Source organism: Ostrea edulis, chromosome 8 (genome assembly GCF_947568905.1).
Source record: "Ostrea edulis chromosome 8, xbOstEdul1.1, whole genome shotgun sequence".
Classification (NCBI taxonomy): domain Eukaryota; kingdom Metazoa; phylum Mollusca; class Bivalvia; order Ostreida; family Ostreidae; genus Ostrea; species Ostrea edulis.
Window position 1 is genome coordinate 7516280 of NC_079171.1, and position 13949 is coordinate 7530228.

Below are 13949 nucleotides of genomic sequence, written 5' to 3' on the forward strand. Positions count from 1 at the left end.
AATAAAAAACACTTTATTTTGTTCTCACTAGATAGTGACGATTGAACTAAGGAAAATTTAAAATGCTGAAATTAAAAGGAAGAAAAAAGGTTAGTAATTGAATTCAATGAACATGTCTTGTGTTATATAGAACCTGTTCAGTTTTGGTGTTACCTTTGCTGAGTTTTTCAAAGTGATACATTTTATTTGCCTGCATTACTAAAGTTGCATTTGATATATATAGGAGGTAGTATTGCACTACACAATCGGGGGGCGGGGCAAGGAATTGCAAATTAATTAGTTGTGAAAGTAGAAACAGACGTTAGATGATCATAAGTTTATGTAAACAAATGTATCTAGATAGATAATGCATTCTTTACATTTTTTTCTGCATAAGAAAGTATCGTTAGGTTTTAAACCCAATATATTCAGAAAAGTTTACCGACATTTCTTATATTTTCATCATTATTCAACAGAAATTCAAGCCGAAAACAAGAAGAAATAAAGAAGCAATAATAGACTCAAACCAGCAATCTTTGCAAATGCAAGAATGTAGAATCCAGCAGTAATTACGTGCCCGAGTCCTGCAGTTCGAATGTTCCAGTACTCGTCGGGAACACTTCTGGACCTAGCAGTATGCTTAAGACTACTACATCAATCAGCAACACACCTGTACCAGTCAGCAACTTGAAAGAACCCTGCTATACTCGTGTGTCTGTGCCATACAATAACTCAGTTGTACTTAATGGTCAAGATGTGTTAACCTCTGTCAGGAACACCTCAGTGCCTTGCAGTTAAAATAAGCCTGTGCCAGTAAGCAACTCGAAAGAACCCCACTGTCATCCTTGTGTGCTTGTGCCAAATAACAAAATTTCGAATATAATTCTTTGAGATTTATTTTTAATCAACTGCTCTAATAATGATGACTGTGCTATTCAAAATCTCAACACTCTTAGCCTATACTCTTTTCTCAAAGATTCAGTGTTTGATGATTTGTGGATTCAAAGGAGAGTATATATATATATATAGTATTTGCTGTGGTTCGGAATTACCATAGTGCTTAACAGTAATCTTATTACAGTTTATTTCTAGTCATCATGATCTATTGTTTTAAAATATTAATTAAGCTCTGATTTTAATTGTATAATTTTATTTTGATTATGTTTATAACCTAAATTCAAATCTTTGTCAGAAATTAATCTGTTATGTTATTTTGCTTTTTACATATCTATACACATGGGGGTGGGGTCGGGGGGATGGATGCACATCGATGGGCTGATATAATTTTTTATCTTTCTATTTCAAATTGGTATAATTGTCAATTTGTGAAATATTACATGATAACTGTTGTAAGTTTCATATAATGTCCAAAAAGTGTTACAGATATAGCACCCCCTTGTAATTAACCTTTAACAAATTTACTCTATGGGACATAAACTGACAAATCATTGGAAAAAAATTCAACTCTACTCCATGAAGTGTATTTAAATTTTAATATCACATGTATAATGTGTCTATTTTTTATCATTTTAAATTTTTTTTTGCATCCTTAGGATTATTATGAATTTGTGTTAATTACTTATTGAACTACATATTACATATATTATGTATAAACATTAGAAATATTTAAAACTACTGTACATCTGTACAATCTCCTTTGTTAGTTATGTGATTATTATTAATGTACTTGTCAACTGATGAAAAATTTAAGCTGTTACACAGGCATAATTATGTATTGTTAAATACAGTTCCAATTTTCAAATACCTGTCAGTTATTGTGTTCATTATTTTTTCAATCTTGTATTCCATTATAGGAGTTGCTAAATATGCAGGTCACAACTAGACTCCTAATGTAATTTTTTTGCCTTGGCTGTTGATGAGGCGTATTTTCGCTAAAGACGTATTTCCTAATTGAGGCGTACTTTCTACAATTGGAGGGTTTTTGTACGGGTGTATTTTCGCTAGAGACGTATTTCCTAGTTGAGGCGTATTTTCTTTTTAAAGGCGTACTTCTTAATCTAGACGTACTAATTTGCATAATTCAAGCTAAATTACGCCAGGAGTACGCCTCAGGTACGCCAGTATTTTCCATAGGATTTGCTGTTAAAAATCTACCAGGACTTTCAGAATTATGGGTACGCCAGGAAATTTTACAAATTACGTGAGCTAATTTTCGTACGGGTACATATTACATATATCTATCTTTCATGATTAAATCATTTTGTACTGATCTAAGATACTGTACTTTTTCAACGTTTATTGAGCCACCTTAAGGTTGATCGATCCTCATGAGATGTCATAGGTATTTTGCAAACATCTTAATAAATTAAACTTAGCACATGGTAGAACTATATCTTTCTAAGGAATTTTATTAACTGGATGATAACAAATCTGGAAAACTATTAATACTGAAAAAGTTTATAATCCCCATAGATAATTAATTATTTATGGTTTAAAAAAATGTTGTCAAGGGCAATAACTCCTTTGCTGGAATTTCCTCTACTGGATGTCTATTATACATCAGTTTCCCTGATATCCACAATTAATCTATACATATTTATGAATTAGCAGTTTTATTTAAATCTGTTGTTAGTTAAATTTTGTCATTTAAACAAGTTTTTATCTATTTTCATTATTCTGTTTAACGAAAATGTGTGATTTTCTGATGTTGATGTATTCTTCTCTTTACGCATGTTAAAAGGTGGCAACATGAAAGGTGAAGATAACAATACAAACTAAATAATAGGGCAAACACGGACCCCTGGCCATAGACATACACATTTTCTTTGGTTATTAAGTAAATTAAACTGTATTGAGTGGAAATTAATGTTTTCCCACTTTTAACCATCAATATTAATAAGTCACATGGGGATGGAGCTACCTTAAAAGGATTACCCTACATATTCCCACAAATAACTTTGATCCCTTATTGTGACCCCAAACTTGAGGACATGAGAACTATCACTTGAACGATCTTCAGTGTACTTTATCATTTCTTTATGTCATAAAGCTTTCATGTAAATTTCCCATTTTACTGACCCGGTGGTTCCTGCAAAGATAATTTTAAAAGGTTTACCCTATGTAATCGAATGTAAAACTTTGATGCCCTAACATTACCCCCACCCTACCCTCTGGAGCCATGACTTCAAAAAGTTCGAATCATCTACACTATATCAGGAAGCTTTCACATGAAAATTTCAACTGTTCTCATCCAGCAATTCTTGAGAGGATTTTTAAAGTTGTGCTTTAAATATTTGCATGAAGAACTTTGATCCCCTATTGTGGTCCCAACATACCCTTCGGGGTCAATGATTTTAACAAACTTGAATCTGCATTATGTCGCGAAGTTTACAAGTCAATTTCAACTTGTGTGTCCAATACTTCTTAGAAAGACTTTTAAATGACCTCACCATACTTTTGCCTTTTCGTGATTATCTCCCCTTTCCTCAGGAGTTGGCTCTTTATTTGAACAATTTGAATGCCCTTCACCCAAGAATAATCTGTACCAAGATTGCTTGAAATTAACCCACTGGTTCTAAAGAAGATGAAAATGTAAAAGTGAGCTTACGGACAGACAGATGGGCAGACAAAACGTGATAAGAAAAACTGACAAATAAACATACTATCCAAGTAAACAATCGACACGCTCTAAACCACTCGATGAAGGATCTAATCAACCCAAAACGAATTTAAAATATAAGCATATGGATACATATTCTATATATAAAATATCGAAGGATTACTATCGTTAATTATGAAAGTGAGGCTTCATACATATTTAACATTAATCAGGAATTTTTGCATGGATTAGCATAGTTTTCGGAGGAATGCTGATTTGAGAAAACAATTGGATCATCCTGTCCCTACAATATGCACATCTGCAAATGGCAATGAAGTCTTGTTAAAAAAAGTTTCAAAATTATTGGATAAGCCATATAGGAGCAGAAGTGTTCACACGCCTTTTTTTTATATCACCCACCCCTCTTATATCCACTATAACTTTTACGGAAATAATTGTATCATCCCTTGCACAATATGCACATGTACATATGGCAATGAAGCATTTTACAAAGTTTCAAGTCTATCCAATAAGCCATATAGGTAAAGAAGCGTTCACAACATTTTGTGACAGACAGTCGGACGGATAAAAAGGACAAAAACAATAAATATGTCTCTACTGAAATAGAGGAGGGATACATATAAGTGATTTAATGGACTGTGAAAGGGTCCGGTAATGATACACCAAAATAAGCCAAGAAACCCCTTATGTCAGTTATACAAATTTCTTTTCTTTCTCAGTGGTTTGCAAGTAAAATATTTATAGAGGACTCCATCCTATCTTTTACGTTTTCTTGAATCTGCCCTTTGAAGGGTTGGGTCCCCTCATTTGATTAATTTTGAAGGTTTTTACGTAAGGATGCTTTGTATTAAGTGTTGTTGGAATTGGACTAAGTGTTACTAAAGAAGTTGAAAATATGTAAAGTTTACAGACGGACAGACAGACAACAGACAAGGAATAATCAGTGCTTATAGACTAGGTGAGCTAAAAAGAGAAGACAAAAATTACCAGCTCGATACAAAACACCATCCCTAAAAATGGATCGGTTGGTAAGGTATTCTGGCTACTTCTGCTTTTAAGAGACAGGAAATGATCCTGCAGTCATTGTCTCACCATCGTTTGAAGCCCAGAAAGCTGAAAAACCAAGGTGGCAATGAGTGCTGGAATGACCAGAAATCAGACAGGAAAGTAAAATTTTGTTCAGTGTATTTTTCAAGACAAGTTTGGTAAGCCAGCTTGTTGTCTGTTTCATGACAACATGTAAACCGGAGACTCACAGGCCTCATCGGTCACCTGAGTATAGGCCAATATGAAAACATGAGTTATCTTCCCTTGATCCGGAAGGTAGTGCGCTTGCATAACAGTAGTTCAAGACTTCCTGGTAGTATATTCGAGAAGCGTCATTATCAACGGTGCAGAAGGCCGCAAAGATATTACTGAATAATTTTACAGCAACCAGGCTAACAAATATATTAACGTTAATAAAAAATCACAATGCATATGTTTCCTTCATACACGTAAAAATAACCAACTTTGCAAAAAAGAATAAAAGAAATAAATGTTGTAAATAGAGGACATCCCTTTCCCATTAGAATGTTCTATCGTTAAAGTGATGCAATTTCCTACGACGGGCCTGTCCCGAGACGCAATTAGATTATTCTAACTACCCCCCTCCAGGATTTCACGTGTTTTATGACTGAAATTAGTATATATCACAATATATAGCATACATTTCCTGAGGATTTTTACCCCATGTTTTAATGCAGTCAGATTTATAATAAAATATCAGATGTTACTTGTTCAATATTAATGTAGTACATTCAGCGATGAAAGTTATGCCACGATGTACATCTAGGTATGTCGGACTGACACCACTGCATTCTGAAAATGTCCACCTCCTTCGATTGGCAAGTAAAATTTAACCAAGCCTGTACTAAGTTGTAAATGAGAGGCCACTGACAGATTTCCAGCTGTCTGTCCACAAACTTTATACAGTTTCAAATACAAGTAGAACCATAAAGAAATTCATTGTCACAAACCATCTTTAAAATGACATTTACACATGCAATGTTTTGAAAATAAAATAACTATAGTCGAACCCCCTGAATTTATAGCAATACATTAAATAAGTTGGGAAAAGTATGTACCTGTAAATACAGCCATTTGGGTAAAATATCAATTTTGGAGTTGTACTCGAATTATTTTGTAAATTTGTGGCGAAAAGGGGGATCTATATCTGCCATTGCAATTTCTGTTATGACACTATATGTACCTATACATAATCAAGTACATTTGAAGGGGGCTAAAACGACTAAAAGAGGGAATTAGATAGAGACGTCAAAGACATTCTATTGGGGGTTAAACTTACCTATCCCCCAGAGAGTACATTTGGACTATACCCCCCCCCCCCCCACGGGATCATACATGTCTATGAAAATAATTTATATCAATCGAGCAATATTGAACAAAAGTAATGCTTTTTTTAATTTATTTAATTACCTATTTTAGTGCATTTTAAACATATCAGTTGATATTAACCATCCAATCTTCATGTTGCACATGTGCAAATGATTTCCACACAGAATAATTTGGAGAAAGTTACCCAAAATTGCAATCTGGTTTATTTTTGAAAGAGTTGATTGGTAGTGGTGGGATAATTTTAGCCCTGGTAAAACAGTGAGAACACTGATTTCCTAATTTATATTTTCAAAAATTCATTTTAGAAGGGGGGAGGAGGTACCATGATATGCAAGATCAATGCACGTGACGTGTCGATCCTAGTAAAAACCCCAAATTTGAGTTGATGAGTTGCCATCATCTTTTGAGCAATATGATTATGTCAGTCGTTATTGGAGACATATGTAAACAAATGAATGCCGTCGTGATTTCCTATTCAATTTTCAAAATTCCCCAGACCCCGAAAAATCACACCCAACTCGATCAAGAAATTCTTTGTTGTTTCCATTAACATTTTCTTACTCTCTCGTACAAATGATTTCAACTGTTTTCGATTTTAAACAGCATTTATACTAATAATGCTATATTAATATAACTCTTAAAATATATGAGCAGTCTGATTGTGTAACTACATGTACCTGGAAATATTCACACTAAATGTAAGAATACAAAGAGAGATAACTCACGTTTTAGGAAAGGCCTATTAGTTAAAGGTATGACTAAGACTAAGAAATCTACAACAATGTTCCTACATTAACCCTGCCCTAGATCTTGAACCTTACAGAGAAGCATTGAATTATTGACTCACACCTGATGTGTAACCTATGGTTGTGAGATTTACAATTTTTTGGTATACTGTACATTTTTTGTTTTTCCTATATGCATTTGTCGGTAGTAAGGGTACTTTGATATGTGAAAGACAATAAATCACAAAGATTATTCAGGTCCCACTCTGATACCCAAATCCTTACCCCAGAATCTTGAAATTTATAATTGTGGTGTCCATCGATAACATTAAAGAAGATGATATTCAATGTTTTACACATATACACTACATGCCAAGTTTGGTCCCTCCTAGAATAAACTACCCATTCCCCTACACGTACATCTTTCGTTCCAAAACAAAAACTGTAAAATAACTTAATCCTTACTTGAAAACTGAAATCAGTCAAAGCTGAAACATGATCAAGAGTGACCCATAAAGAAACTACACAATAACGGTTTAATACTTGATAGAAAAATAAAAATAGAAACAGGAACCCCCAAATGGACTGACAAACGTACACATTGCTGTTCATAATACGATCCGTCCTAAGACGGGTGTATAAAAATGTTCAATTGTAGGTGGACGATGCACGACAACGGACGCAGAACAATACCAATAGGTCACTCGAGTGACTCAGGTGACCTAAAATGCATTCCTAGAGAGTCATGTAGTACTACATGAAATATACTATTAAATGTTTAGTTCTATGCAGATAATTAATGTAAAGGCAATATATGCAGTTATAGCTAATGTCTTAATGTGACTAGTGACGAGACTAAAAGCATTCAAACAGCATCATCTGAAATTACATAACTAGCAAGTGCTATATTACAATTCATATTGTCTAAGGCAGGTAACTGTAATATCTGCCTTCATGCTCTGTAGAGTCTCAACTTATTACTAGAAAAATGAATACTCCTCTGACTCTTCATGTGGGAAATAATGACTACAAATGATTGGTACACCCCAGGAAAACCACAGCAATGTTTATTGAAGTGTCCAGCCTCCACCAGCAGGGCATGATGGGCCGAGACAAATTCTTCTCCGCACTAACACTCCTCCTTCCCACAAGTCCCTGAAATTCCAATAATATTGTTAAAACTGAGAAAATAAATGTGCATCCAGCATTATCGGAAGCAATTTTCATCAAGTAGGACGTTAAACAATATACAAATCAACCAACCAACTTTATTATTTGCTGATAGTTAACATGGCTAATAGGATAACATATTTGTTACCGTTAGTTTGATAACAAATGTTTGAAGTCTAACATCTTCCAATGAAAACCCCGCTAAGTGACCAGGAAATAGAATTAATCTAACCCTGTACCTGATCAGCTGAGAATGAGAACTTGTTCCATTCTTGTATTTCAGAGAGGTTATTTCCAGCTATCCCAGAGAAGACGATCAAAAAAAGTTTCCAGAGGAACAACACCTTTTATCAAACACCGTGACACAATATGTCCTTCCTATTATTCACTGCTACTTTTTCGACAAACTTCTCTGATCGGGCGTACAGTGCGCTGTACTCTACTGATAATGTACCAGACAGCTTCAATCAATGTTCATGTGTAAGGGTAGGTGCCGTCCTCCACACCAGTCTCTAAGTAGATAACATCCTACATAACAGGAATGAATGGTATAAAACACATCACGAAGAATCTCAGTACAAACAGAAAATAAACAAGACATAATATCGACAGAATCACGAGCCCGAGACAAAAACATAGACATCCCGAGCATTATTCAAATTGTTCAGATGAAGATCATGAGCTCTTCAATCATTCTTTGATATTAAGGATACATGTGACATTTCTGATATTTTATCTTGAATCATTTTTTTCATCTCCTTGATATGAAGAGTTCTTGTGCGAGTTTTCCAAAAGATGTTGAAATTTTATATTGTAGTAAAACTACCATTTTTTGTGTATTGGTCGGGTAGCTAAATAGTTAAATCACATAACTAGTAATGTGGGGGTCCAGAGTTCGATACCCGAATGTTTCAAAGATTGTTAACACATTCTTTTCCACAGTAATAACCATTAAAATTTATACAACTTACTGTAATACAGTATAAACAAACGTGACCCCACCTTAAACCTGAGAGTCGTGTTATTACCAAACCTATTATCCAACATTGAACCTGTTGTGAGATTTATGCTTTGACCTTGTAACCAAATATTGGACCCGATATTTATATTGTGAACTAACTAGTGACTCAATGTTGAACCCGGGAGTCATGTTGTGAACAAACTTGTAATCTCACCTTGAACTTGAAAAATAATGTTGTGAACAAACTTGTGACTCAACCTTCAACCCGAGTCATGTTGTGAACAACCTTGTAATCCAACATTGAACCCGTGGATGGTGGTGTACGTGCACAGATATAAATTCAAAATTTCCTCATGTCCTTCATGCTAGTCACAGAGACCATGCCAAACATTTTTAAAAGCTTTATATCCCTGATATTTTTTGACACTCTAGTTTTCCTTTTAGCTGTTACTAGACACTTGTAGAGGGGATTACAATCCAACCTTTCAGTTGAATATTTTGTTTTATTTTATTCCATTCTGGGTTTCCATCCCCACCTGTACATGTATGGAAAAGGCAAAACAAAGAGAAGGGGGGGGGGGGGGGGGAGTCGTACCCCTCCCCTAACTAAATTGTCTGGATCCGCCACTGTCGGATTTACGTTAGGTCTACATCTGATCACCAGACTCGCGAGACTGAATGTAAAATTAGGCTTAAATATATCGTTAACTCAACTGTAGATAAATAACCCGACAATTCAATAGTACCTAGTGGTACTGTACCCGACAATTCAATAGTACCTAGTAGTACTGTACCCGACAATTCAATAGTACCTAGTAGTACTGTACCCGACAATTCAATAGTACCTAGTAGTACTGTATCCGACAGTCATGTTCGGTACATACCTTGAAATATCACTAAATTAATCTTTCCTTCAGATTAGGCATCCATTATCGTTTTCACAGCAAGTGTCTTCTGCTTCGTAAAGAAAGACAACTCATGTAGATTTTTCATGGTATGAAATGAACATGGTCGCCCGCCCCCATTAACATTGCGAAAGCATTTCAAAATCAAAGCACTGTCAGTACTAAAGCTTAACTCAGGTTAACTTAAACAAGAGTCCATGGATTGTTTATTAAATCCAAAAGAAGTATGTATTATAGGATTAAACATTCTTTTTGAAGAATTTATCGACGTGTAAACTCCAGACATTTTGCTCACAAACTGAATAAAAGTGCGAAGCACTTTTATGTTAAGTTTGTGAGTAAAATGTCCGGAGTTTACACATCGATAAATTCTACAAAAAGAATGTTTGATTCTTATAATTCCAATTCATTCACTTTATAAAAAAAATTGCAAACATTTGAATAGTTTTCCCGCACTATGTTATTTGTTTTCAGGTGTGTATGAATACATCGCATTTTTGGATTTAATGATGTATATATAATAAACTCTTGTTCAGCTTTATTTTTGTCCAATCAAAACAATTGTTATAAATAACATTGGAAGTATATGTGGTTTAAAAATGCAGTTTACAAAATTGAATTAAGACCATGTGTTTTAAATGAGCACATTTGTTTTCTCAAGAGAATAGAGGAACATGAGACTCATATTCATGCACTGTTTTCCTCTTGAGCTTAAATAGGGAATATCTAAGAACTTTTAGAATGATCACCTTGTAAAAATGAGAATGGTATAAGAGTCTTTGGCCTTTCCATTTCGAACTATCCCTATTTTATAGCATGTTGTGACACTCAAAACTGAGATATTAAACTCAGAAGGAACGTACTATGTTTCTTATTTCAGATCAATGTAATAAACTTTGTTTTGTTTCATGATCTAATCACCTGATAAGTGGGATTTTCTTGTATACCGGTATTTATGGAATGGAGAAACGAATATCATATTTATATACTGTTTTTCAAAATGTTTCAAATGAGTCACTTACCATGTGTTCAAAATATTCTTACATGGATTTTTAATCTCCAGATTATTCTCGCGCTTCAGATTCTCTCGCGCTCTGTCATGTTATTACAAAACGAACCATAATATATTCATGAACTTCTCAAACGATCTCAAATATACCTCATAGAGTTGAAATAGTTCTCAAATTCTTATAATATGGCATGCAATACAAAAAATCGCTTATACTCTAATTGCTGATGTATTACATTTCTCAATCATAAAATCCTACACCTTGAAAAATCATTCATGGAATTCTCGAGTTTTCAGAGGATATCTTGATTCAGATAGAGTATATTAGTCGTGCTTGTTCCTGTATATATTTTTTCAACTTGTCTGAAATATACATGTAATGTCAACTTTTCAATCATATGATATTCCAGTCATGAAATCTCAATAAAGATTTATCAAATTCTCAAAAGTACCCATATGTTCAAATAATTTACATCTAATTTCATCATTAAGATATGTATCACGTTCATAGATTTGCAAATACATAATGCTCATAAAATATATTTTCTAAAGTATAGTGTTCAACTTCTCAAAATATTTTGATTCAGTCAAAGCATACTGTATTTCAGTGGGTCGTGTTCCTGACTTTCTGTAAATCTTTATTTTCACTCATATATAATCTGAAATTCAAAATCATTAGCTAATCTAAATCTTTTAATAAGTCACATCCATATGATCTTAAATTCAAATTATAAAATTCTCAAATAATATTTGGATATTTTTCATAAGTTTAAAATATTTTCATGCGACAGGTTATTCAATATTTGTCTGAAATCTTGGAATTTCCAATCACGAATACTCAACTAATAGAATGTTGGGGTTATGAAAAATTATCTAAAGTAGACTCGATCAGAGTATAAGGTCCCGTGGAAATCCGCCTTAGATTGATTTATTGTATATTGCTTAATGTCTCCCTCGAAAATTGTTCACTCATATGAAGACGTCACCAAGACCGGTGAAGAGCTTTCGGCCTATGCTCGGCGTTACGGCCATGGAGCAGTGAGGGTTCTTTAGCATGCACACCTACTGTGACATGATACATCCGTTTTTAAGGTCATCTCCGAGGGCCCGTGACATTCACACCTGATGCCGAGTGTTTGGCGATGGAACTGTCACTACCTGTTTAACGACTTAGGTCTGTCGCGGCCGGGATTCGAACCCCAGGCCTTCCGCATGCGGGGCCGACGCTCTAACCTCTCGGCAACCGCGGCGATGATCCGCGTTAGAATATGTCCTCAGTATCCTTTGCTTGTCGTAAGAGTGACTAAATGGGGCTGCCCTTCGGATGAGACTACAAAGACAGAGCAAGTGAGGCACGACAAAGCAAAGGCAGTAAGTGCCGCAGCTCTTCACCGGCAATGGTGACGTCTCCGTATGAGTGAAACAATCTCGAGTGGGACATTAACGATGCATGCTACACCAGAGAAATTTGATATGAATGAAAAGTAGAGGATATGTACAACAATATTTTGAGAGTGAAAACGTTCAATTTTACTTTTTTTTAGTCAAAAAATGCAGTTTTAGTACAAACCACTCCGAAAGAAAGCAAAAATCAAAATACCCCCTGGATTCAAACCCGCGATCTACAGTTCAACAGTCGACGTGCTACTCAGCTAGGCGATGATTTTTGAAACGAATAGACAAATATTGCTGATATCTATATTTTCATCTATGTTTTAAAAGGAAGTCAGCCATTATGACGATGTAGGGTAGCTCATTAAAATATTCAACCAACAGAGTACCTGTATTAGGAGGATGTAAACCTTAAAACGACCGTGCAAAATTAGCTAGAAGCATTTCAACTAATTGCAGCAAATTAATTAAAGGATGAACTTTACAAACATCGAGAGAATCTCTTTATTTGGAAACAGGTTGGAGTAGCTTCAAATGAGGCAAAATAAAAAAAACCCCAAAAACAGCATGGATAAAAACAATGTATAAAGTGGACCAGAATTTGACTTCAAACTTTCATTTCCTACTGAAATTTCAACATGCATGAAACACTCTAAATTGTATTTACCTAAATGTAAATCTGTATGAGGCAGTGGATCCAGGTGAAGCCCCCGAAAGCTCCTGGATATTAGAGATTTTATGGGGCTTGAAATATGTCTCCTATTTAGTCATTTGTACTATTTTCTATCATTCAAATAAGGTGAAATTAATAAAATTACCCAAATTTTAAGGGGTTTCTGGAAAAAAATAAGTTCTCCCAATAAAAAAATTTAAGAAATCAAAAGATTTTATCATTTATTTCTCCGGGAGTAGAAGAAATTATTGCTTCTTTTGTCGTTTAGTACATTTTTCGAAACAAGATGCCGCGATTTACCTTAAATTTGAAAATTTAAGGGGGGGGGGCGCCGGCTGCGCCCCCTCTAAATCCGCCACTGGGTCCTCGGAGATGACCATGAAACCGGACACCCCAGATCACAATGGGTGTGGCACGCTAAAGAACCCTCACTGCCCAATGGCAGTATATGCGCCGATCATAGGCCTAAATTTGAAGACCCTCACCGGTCTTAGTGACGTCTCCATATGATTGAAAAATTCTTGAGAAAGACGTTAAGCAAGATACTATCAATCAATCAATCACATTTTAATTGGCACTGAATGACATTTCAGTCACCATTCAGTCGTTTTGTAGTAAATAGTCAGTTACCTTTAATTCATCCTTCAGTTTCAATTAGCGACCACCATGGGTGTCTGGACATTTATTCGTCACGAACAAATGTGTCAAGATAAGACAAAGTACATTTATCCGGGGGGGTTGGGGGGGGGGGGCTTTTATAAACCCTCCAAGACCATCTTTGAGAAACTGTCTTATTTTGGCATCAATGTTAGGGACCAAGTCTATCCTTGGTTTATCGTATTTGATTTCGAAGCCCTCTTGCATAAAGTTGAAGGTCAGAGGTCAAAAAAGGTAGAATGAACCCACGGACACATGTCCATTAGCGTATCCATCTTATGAAAGAAATTGCTGAAAAAACGAAAGGTTTAGCTAAACATCGTTGGAGTAGGGAATTACTAGAACTTAAAAATAGGGTGATGGAGCTGGCTGCGGAGGAAGAGGATGAACCTCAAAAAATTAAATAGTTATATGGGAAGCTCAATGCGTATGTCACTCAAAATCCCGTGCTAGGATTTAATTCGGCCAAACATGATTTGAATTAAATTAAATCAAAACTGG

General features: G+C 35.0%; 1 long non-coding RNA gene across 4 annotated transcripts in view; it reads right to left on the reverse strand.

Moving 5' to 3' along the window:
• Positions 1-13949, reverse strand: part of LOC125672805 (uncharacterized) — a 45753-nt gene that overhangs the window by 16692 nt on the left and 15112 nt on the right. For 2 of the 4 annotated variants that reach the window (XR_008798226.1, XR_008798223.1), the window contains exons 1-2: positions 8091-8479; positions 4547-7836 (exon numbers count right to left, since the gene is read on the reverse strand). This is a non-coding gene — a long non-coding RNA (uncharacterized LOC125672805). Of the gene's footprint in view, positions 1-4546; positions 7837-8090; positions 8480-9696; positions 9770-11324; positions 11386-13949 lie in introns of those variants that run through there. The other 2 variants (XR_008798224.1, XR_008798225.1) reach the window with 2 other exon arrangements.